We start from the raw sequence: 10,001 nt of genomic DNA, 5'->3' as shown, positions 1-10,001 counted from the left end.
CAAACTTACAATAAGTAGTAAATAGGCTATAGAGATCTAACGCATAGTATAATGAATATAGACAACAATACTGCACTATAATCAAATGTGCTAAGAGACTAGAACTTTAAAAAGAAAGGATTGGTAAAAAGAAAGGATTAGGAGTGGCCCGGGTTCAATCCCTGGTCGGGGAGCAGAGATCCCACGAGCCATGTGGCTCAGCCAAAAAAAAAAAAAAGGATAATTGTGTAATGTGCTGGAGGTGCTAATTATCACTACAGTGGCACAGGTTGCGTGCTAAACTAGGGTCTCTGAGAGCAGTCGGGGTGATGACCACCCTTCCCCAAACAAGAGGCTCAGTGAAGCCACTCAACCCTCCAAAGCCAGGAAGATGCAATCGTGAGTGGCCAGGTCCAAGGGCCAGTCTCACAGGGGTTAATGGAACATGGCATCTCTAGGGGGAAAATATCTGGGTAGCCAATAGGGGTACTACTTAGTCTGTACATAAAACATCAAGCTGGGTGATCAGGAGGCTGAGGGCAGCAGCCACAGTAAAAAGTCCTGCTGTTGCCCAGCCTCCAGATGGAAGCCAGTTTTCAAACCTGAAACCCAGTGCCCTGCAGGAGGAAGCACCTGGCAGTGTTGTGGCAACTGTACATGGTAATGATCCTGGAGTCCTTCACATCCAGGAACCTACAGCCACTTACGCAGGTAATGTACACTGGAAAAAGAGAATACCCAAACATTGTAGGCAACTGGACACAAGGTCCTAGTTGGCATGGACACCTATGGGCTTAGGGCATCATCGTGGCCCCCTGCTGGAGTGCGGACCTGTGGCAGTCAGGTGATAAATGGAGTCCTGGTCCACACGGGTCCACTGGATCCATACCCACCTGGTGGTCATCTCCCAGCCCCCATTTCCCAGCGTATGATGGGAACGTTCATACTTGAGGCTGGCACGACCCCAGCACCAGAGCTGGACCCCAAGAAGGTTAAAACGCAGATGAATGCACCTGACCCCCAGACCTCAGTAGGTCTGGGGTGCGTTCTGAGAACTTGCATCTCTAACAGGCTTTAGTGGACTTGGGAGCAGAAAAGGACACCGGCGGGTCCAAGGCTGTGCTGACGGCAAGCCCCGTCTTTTGGGCTAAGTGATCCTGCACATCCTATAGTCTGAGGGGTATCAGTGGTGGGAAAATAATGCCATGTGCAATTTACAGCAAGCCCCCATGGGAGAGTCATAATGCAGACCCTGAGGCCCTGGAGGAAGGCCACAGTCGTCTGCAATGGAGATTCGCACACCTTTGGAAAAGCACTCCTGCCACGCTGGCCCTGGCGGTGGCCATAGGGCACCACGTGACCGTGCAGCCACATCCAGAATCCCTGAGCTGGGTCCTGTCAGAACCACCAAGTCACTAGATCCCATGGGCCAAGCAGCAGTCCGTCATGAGACGGAAGTGGTGCAGCCGGGGCGTCACCAAAGCGGGACCCGAGGGCACAAGGAGCTGCAGGAAGAGACCTCATCACCCACCACTGCTGCAGCAGCCCTGCCCTCAGCTCCCGCCTCTGGCTGCATGGGGGTGGCTGGGAAAGACAGTGTGTGGGGGAGGAATCCCCCATGGGAGGGGCTTCAGATGGTGCCCTTGGTCATCCACCGTGTGGAGAGGGACCCAAAGTTAAAGCACATACAGCCTCATGCGCAGCCTATTAACCGCTAGAAAGTCCATCCCACCACCAAAGGGCAGCAAGAAACTAGGAGGTCTGGGTAGAGGCAGGTGTTTGGATCCATTCAGGTGCAGGCGTGAGGTCCGAGTGTTTTTCTGGTGTGAGTTAACCACCCACCAGGCCAGGTAGACTAACCCACTCGGGAGCCGATGTTGGCCGGTCTCTGTCATTGGCCACCACAGCGTGCACCACGCACCGCGGACACGTGAAGGGACCAGACACGGTGAAGGGAGGGATCCTGTGTGTGGACCTGTGGCCTCGGCTCTCAGTCACCCAGGCTGGTCTAGCGACTGCCACTGCTGAGCACCAGTCCTGCCAGCAGCAGAGCAAAACTAGGTCCCCACTACGGCGCCATCCCCTGGAAGACCACCCAGTCACTTAGGGGAAAGCTGAGTGCCTTGGACCCCCCTCTCCTCTGAAAGGGGCAGCAAGTAATTCTGACAGGAAGAGACACATTTTCCGTATACGAGTGTGTCCACAGGACCTCGGCCAGCATCACCAATACAGGATCCCACATGATATCACCTCAGACCCAGGGACCCACTTTATGGCACAGGAGGAGCAGAAGGGGACACGTGGCCAGGGATCACCAGTCCCATCAGATGCCACAGCACCAGGCAGCTGCCAGGCACACACAGTGACAGCATGATCACAGCCCAAGTGCCAGCTCAGAGATGACAGCCTACGAGACGACATGCCTTCCTCCAGGAAGCTGTCTAGACCCACAGCAGTGACATTTATGAGGTGCTCTGTCACCAGCAGGTAGAACATAGGGTTGAGGAGCCAAGAGGGGAAGGTGACATGCCCTGTCCAAGTGACCCACGTGGGTAATTGGTGCTTCCTATCCCTGCAAGCCTGGGGAAAAGTGTACAAAGAACCTTTCTGTATTACTCTTAAAAGTGCATGAGAATCTATAATTAAAACAATAAAATTTTCTATTAAATTCTAGGTACAAGTAGACCTCAGAACTATCATGAGCTCGGTTCCAGACCACTGTAGTAAAGTGAATACCACAATAAATCAAGTCACACAAATGGTTTTTTTTTTTTTGGTTTCCCAGTGCATGTAAAAGTTCTGTTTATACTTCACTATAGTCTGAAAGTGTGCACTAGCAATGTCTAAAAAAATGTACATACCTTAATTTAAAAACACTTTCTAGCTAAAAAATGCTAATCATCACCCGACAATGCAGTGTTGCCCCAAACCTTAAGTTTGTAAAGAAACACAGTATCTTCAAAGTGCAATAAAGCAAAGCACAGTAAAACAAGGTATGCGTGTTAATTTTATACTAAAGGCAAAAGTCAAAACACCTCCTGGGTGTACTGGGAGACTGTTCTGGAATGAACTGTGTCCCTCCTAAAGGTTCCTATGTTGAAGCCCCACCCTCAATGTGACTGCATCTAGAGATAAGTGAAGTCATAAGGGTGGAGCCCTCATCTGATAAGACTGGCATCCTTATAAGAAGAGACACCAGAGCTCTTTCATCCCCCTCCCCTGTCCTCTCCCCTCCCCCAGCTCATCCAAGGAAAGATCATTTGGATCCAGAGACAAAGCAGCCATCCAGGCCAAGGGCACTTTGGAACTTGGACTTCTAGACTCCAGAATTGTGAGAAAATGAATTTGTTGTTTAAATACCCAGTCTGTGCTATTTTGTTATGGTAGCCTGAGCTGATAAGTACAGACACATATACAAGAATATGCACTCTAGGTCTGTCGGAGATTAACCAAGATGGCGGAGTAGAAGGACGTGCTGTCACTCCCTCTTGCGAGAGCACCAGAATCACTACTGGCTGCTGGACAATCATTGACAGGAAGACCCTGGACTTCACCAAGGAGGATACCCCACGTCCAAGGACAGAGGAGAAGCCACAGTGAGACGGTAGGAGGGGCGCAATCAGAGTAAAATCAAACCCCGTAACTGCTGGGTGGGTGACTCACAGACTGGCGAACACTTATACCACAGAAGTCCACCCACTGGAGTAAAGGTTCTGAGCCCCACGTCAGGCTTCCCAACCTGGGGGTCAGGCAACGGGAGGAGGAATTCCTAGAGAATCAGACTTTGAAGCCTAGTGGGAATTGGATTGCAGGACTTTGACGGGACTGGGGGAAACAGAGATCCCACTCTTGGAGGGCACACACAAAGTAATGTGTGCATCAGGACCCAGGGGAAGGAGCAGTGAGCCTGGGGGAGACTGAACCAGACCTACCTGCTGGTGTTGGGGGGTCTCCTGCAGAGGCGAGTGGTGGCTCTGTTTCACCGTGGGGATAAGGACACTGGCAGCAGAGGTTCTGGGAAGTTCTCCTTGGCGTGAGCCCTCCCAGAGTCTGCCATTAACCCCACCAAAGAGCACGGGTAGGCTCCAGTGTTGGGTTGCCTCAGGCAAAACAGCCAACAGGGAGGGAACCCAGCCCCACCCATCAACAGTCAAGTGGATTAAGGTTTTACTGAGCTCTGACCGCCACAGCAACAGGGAGGGAACCCAGCCCCACCCATCAACAGTCAAGTGGATTAAGGTTTTACTGAGCTCTGACCGCCACAGCAACAGTCAGCTCTACCCACCACCAGAGCCTCCCATCAAGCCTCTTAGATAGCCTCAACCACCAGAGGGCAGACAACAGAAGCAAGAAAAACTATAATCCTGCAGCCTGTGGACCAAAAACCACAGTTACAGAAAGATAGAGAAGATGAAAAGGCAGAGGGCTATGTACCAGATGAAGGAACAAGAAAAATCCCCAGAAAAACAACTAAATGAAGTGGAGATAGGCAACCTTCCAGAAAAAGAATTCAGAATAATGATAGTGAAGATGATCCAGGACCTCGGAATAAGAATGGAGGCAAAGATTGAGAAGATGCAAGAAATGATTAACAAAGACCTAGAAGAATTAAAGAACAAACAAACAGAGATGACCAATACAATAACTGAAATGAAAACTACACTAGAAGGAATCAATAGCAGAATAACTGAGGCAGAAGAACGGATAAGTGACCTGGAAGACAGAATGATGGAATTCACTGCTGCGGAACAGACTAAAGAAAAAAGAATGAAAAGAAATGAAGACAGCCTAAGAGACCTCTGGGATAACATTAAACGCAACAACATTCGCATTATAGGGGTCCCAGAAGGAGAAGAGAGAGAGAAAGGACCAGAGAAAATATTTGAAGAGATTATAGTCGAAAACTTCCCTAACATGGGAAAGGAAATAGCCACCCAAGTCCAGGAAGCGCAGAGAGTCCCATACAGGATAAACCCAAGGAGAAACACGCCGAGACACATAGTAATCAAAGTGGCAAAAATTAAAGACAAAGAAAAGTTATTGAAAGCAGCAAGGGAAAAACGACAAATAACATACAAGGGAACTCCCATAAGGTTAACAGCTGATTTCTCAGCAGAAACTCTGCAAGCCAGAAGGGAGTGGCATGATATACTTAAAGTGATGAAAGGGAAGAACCTACAACCAAGATTACTCTACCCGGCAAGGATCTCATTTAGATTTGATGGAGAAATCAAAAGCTTTACAGACAAGCAAAAGCTAAGAGAATTCAGCACCACCAAACCAGCTCTACAACAAATGCTAAAGGAACTTCTCTAAGTGGGAAACACAAGAGAAGAAAAGGACCTACAAAAACAAACACAAAACAATTAAGAAAATGGTCATAGGAACATACATATCGATAATTACCTTAAACGTGAATGGATTAAATGCCCCAACCAAAAGACATAGACTGGCTGAATGGATACAAAAACAAGACCCATATATATGCTGTCTACAAGAGACCCACTTTAGACCTAGGGACACATACAGACTGAAAGTGAGGGGATGGAAAAAGATATTCCATGCAAATGGAAATCAAAAGAAAGCTGGAGTAGCTATACTCATATCAGATAAAATAGACTTTAAATTAAAGAATGTTACAAGAGACAAGGAAGGACACTACATAATGATCCAGGGATCAATCCAAGAAGAAGATATAACAATTATAAATATATATGCACCCAACATAGGAGCACCTCAATACATAAGGCAACTGCTAACAGCTATAAAAGAGGAAATCGACAGTAACACAATAATAGTGGGGGACTTTAACACCTCACTTACACCAATGGACAGATCATCCAAAATGAAAATAAATAAGGAAACAGAAGCTTTAAATGACACAATAGACCAGATAGATTTAATTGATATATATCGGACATTCCATCCAAAAACAGCAGATTACACGTTCTTCTCAAGTGCGCACGGAACATTCTCCAAGATAGATCACATCTTGGGTCACAAATCAAGCCTCAGTAAATTTAAGAAAATTGAAATCATATCAAGCATCTTTTCTGACCACAACGCTATGAGATTAGAAATGAATTACAGGGAAAAAAACGTAAAAAGGACAAACACATGGAGGCTAAACAATACGTTACTAAATAACCAAGAGATCACTGAAGAAATCAAAGAGGAAATCAAAAAATACCTAGAGACAAATGACAATGAAAACACGACGACCCAAAACTTATGGGATGCAGCAAAAGCAGTTCTAAGAGGGAAGTTTATAGCTATACAAGCCTACCTAAAGAAACAAGAAAAAGCTCAAGTAAACAATCTAACCTTACACTTAAAGAAACTAGAGAAAGAAGAACAAACAAAACCCAAAGTTAGCAGAAGGAAAGAAATCATAAAGATCAGAGCAGAAATAAATGAAATAGAAACAAAGAAAACAATAGCAAAGATCAATAAAACTAAAAGTTGGTTCTTTGAGAAGATAAACAAAATTGATAAACCATTAGCCAGACTCATCAAGAAAAAGAGGGAGAGGACTCAAATCAATAAAATCAGAAATGAAAAAGGAGAAGTTACAACAGACACTGCAGAAATACAAAGCATCCTAAGAGACTACTACAAGCAACTTTATGCCAATAAAATGGACAACCTGGAAGAAATGGACAAATTCTTAGAAAGGTATAACCTTCCAAGACTGAACCAGGAAGAAATAGAAAAGATGAACAGACCAATCACAAGTAATGAAATTGAAACTGTGATTAAAAATCTTCCAACAAACAAAAGTCCAGGACCAGATGGCTTCACAGGTGAATTCTATCAAACATTTAGAGAAGAGCTAACACCCATCCTTCTCAAACTCTTCCAAAAAATTGCAGAGGAAGGAACACTCCCAAACTCATTCTATGAGGCCACCATCACCCTGATACCAAAACCAGACAAAGACACTACAAAAAAAGAAAATTACAGACCAATATCACTGATGAATATAGATGCAAAAATCCTCAACAAAATACTAGCAAACAGAATCCAACAACACATTAAAAGGATCATACACCACGATCAAGTGGGATTTATCCCAGGGATGCAAGGATTCTTCAATATACGCAAATCAATCAATGTGATACACCATATTAACAAATTGAAGAATAAAAACCATATGATCATCTCAATAGATGCAGAAAAAGCTTTTGACAAAATTCAACACCCATTTCTGATAAAAACTCTCCAGAAAGTGGGCATAGAGGGAACCTACCTCAACATAATAAAGGCCATATATGACAAACCCACAGCAAACATCATTCTCAATGGTGAAAAACTGAAAGCATTTCCTCTAAGATCAGGAACGAGACAAGGATGTCCACTCTCACCACTATTATTCAACATAGTTTTGGAAGTCCTAGCCACGGCAATCAGAGAAGAAAAAGAAATAAAAGGAATACAAATTGGAAAAGAAGAAGTAAAACTGTCACTGTTTGCGGATGACATGATACTATACATAGAGAATCCTAAAACTGCCACCAGAAAACTGCTAGAGCTAATTAATGAATATGGTAAAGTTGCAGGATACAAAATTAATGCCCAGAAATCTCTTGCATTCCTATACACTAATGATGAAAAATCTGAAAGAGAAATTATGGAAACACTCCCATTTACCATTGCAACAAAAAGAATAAAATACCTAGGAATAAACCTACCTAGGGAGACAAAAGACCTGTATGCAGAAAACTATAAGACACTGATGAAAGAAATTAAAGATGATACCAACAGATGGAGAGATATACCATGTTCTTGGATTGGAAGAATCAACATTGTGAAAATGAGTATACTACCCAAAGCAATCTACAGATTCAATGCAATCCCTATCAAATTACCAATGGCATTTTTTACGGAGCTAGAACAAATCATCTTAAAATTTGTATGGAGACACAAAAGACCCCGAATAGGCAAAGCAGTCTTGAGGCAAAAAAATGGAGCTGGAGGAATCAGACTCCCTGACTTCAGACTATACTACAAAGCTACAGTAATCAAGACAATATGGTACTGGCACAAAAACAGAAACATAGATCAATGGAACAAGATAGAAAGCCCAGACATTAACCCACGCACCTATGGTCAACTAATCTATGACAAAGGAGGCAAAGATATACAATGGAGAAAAGACAGTCTCTTCAATAAGTGGTGCTGGGAAAACTGGACAGTTACATGTAAAAGAATGAAATTAGAATACTCCCTAACACCATACACAAAAATAAACTCAAAATGGATTAGAGACCTAAATATAAGACTGGACACTATAAAACTCTTAGAGGAAAACATAGGAAGAACACTCTTTGACATAAATCACAGCAAGATCTTTTTTGATCCACCTCCTAGAGTAATGGAAATAAAAACAAAAATAAACAAGTGGGACCTAATGAAACTTCAAAGCTTTTGCACAGCAAAGGAAACCATAAACAAGACGAAAAGACAACCCTCAGAATGGGAGAAAATATTTGCAAATGAATCAACGGACAAAGGATTAATCTCCAAAATATATAAACAGCTCATTCAGCTCAATATCAAAGAAACAAACACCCCAATCCAAAAATGGGCAGAAGACCTAAATAGACATTTCTCCAAAGAAGACATACAGATGGCCACAAAGCACATGAAAGGATGCTCAACATCACTAATTATTAGAGGAATGCAAATCAAAACTACAATGAGGTATCACCTCACTCCTGTTAGAATGGGCATCATCAGAAAATCTACAAACAACAAATGCTGGAGAGGGTGTGGTGAAAAGGGAACCCTCTTGCACTGTTGGTGGGAATGTAAATTGATACAGCCACTATGGAGAACAATATGGAGGTTCCTTAAAAAACTAAAAATAGAATTACCATATGACCCAGCAATCCCACTACTGGGCATATACCCAGAGAAAACCGTAATTCAAAAAGACACATGCACCCGAATGTTCATTGCAGCACTATTTACAATAGCCAGGTCATGGAAGCAACCTAAATGCCCATCAACAGACGAATGGATAAAGAAGATGTGGTACATATATACAATGGAATATTACCCAGCCATAAAAAGGAACGAAATTGAGTCATTTGTTGAGACGTGGATGGATCTAGAGACTGTCATACAGAGTGAAGTAAGTCAGAAAGAGAAAAACAAATATCGTATATTAATGCATGTATGCGGAACCTAGAAAAATGGTACAGATGAGCCAGTTTGCAGGGCAGAAGTTGAGACACAGATGTAGAGAATGGACATATGGACACCAAGGGGGGAAAACTGCGGTGGGGTGGGGATGGTGGGGTGCTGAATTGGGCGATTGGGATTGACATGTATACACTGATGTGTATAAAACTGATGCCTAATAAGAACCTGCAGTATAAAAAAACAAACAAAACAACTAATACTAAACTTTCATTGGGTTATTTGTATGGAAATATGTTAATATAAATGTTTCAGACATTACATGAAATTTCTAAAAATCTTATATTTGTATTTGTATGGAAATATGTATGGAAATATGTTAATATAAATGTTTCAGACATTACATGAAATTTCTAAAAATCATATTTGTATTTGTATGGAAATATGTATGGAAATATGTTAATATAAATGTTTCAGACATTACATGAAATTTCTAAAAAAAAAAAAAAAAAAAAAGAATATGCACTCTAGCCTTCATTATAATAGCCAAAAACTGGGGGGGAAAAAGTCCATCAATATTAGAATGGATAAACGACTTGTGGTATATTTATACAATGAAATACTATACAACAAGGAAAATGAATGAAACATAGCTACAGGCAACAAAATGGAGAAATCTCACAAACAATGCTGAATCAATAATGCTGGACATCTAATCACACAATATGTATTTTTCTACTTTTTCATAAATAAAGTAAAACTTACACATAATGTTTAGGAATGAATGCTTAGATGATAAATACAAACAAAAACACAGAAGTGATTACCATAAGAGAAACTTTGTTAAGGAAGGAGCAACTGGGAAGGGCACAAGGGGG

Source organism: Balaenoptera ricei, chromosome 12 (genome assembly GCF_028023285.1).
Source record: "Balaenoptera ricei isolate mBalRic1 chromosome 12, mBalRic1.hap2, whole genome shotgun sequence".
In the NCBI taxonomy this organism is placed as follows: Eukaryota; Metazoa; Chordata; class Mammalia; order Artiodactyla; family Balaenopteridae; genus Balaenoptera; species Balaenoptera ricei.
Note: the sequence above shows the minus strand (reverse complement) of the source record.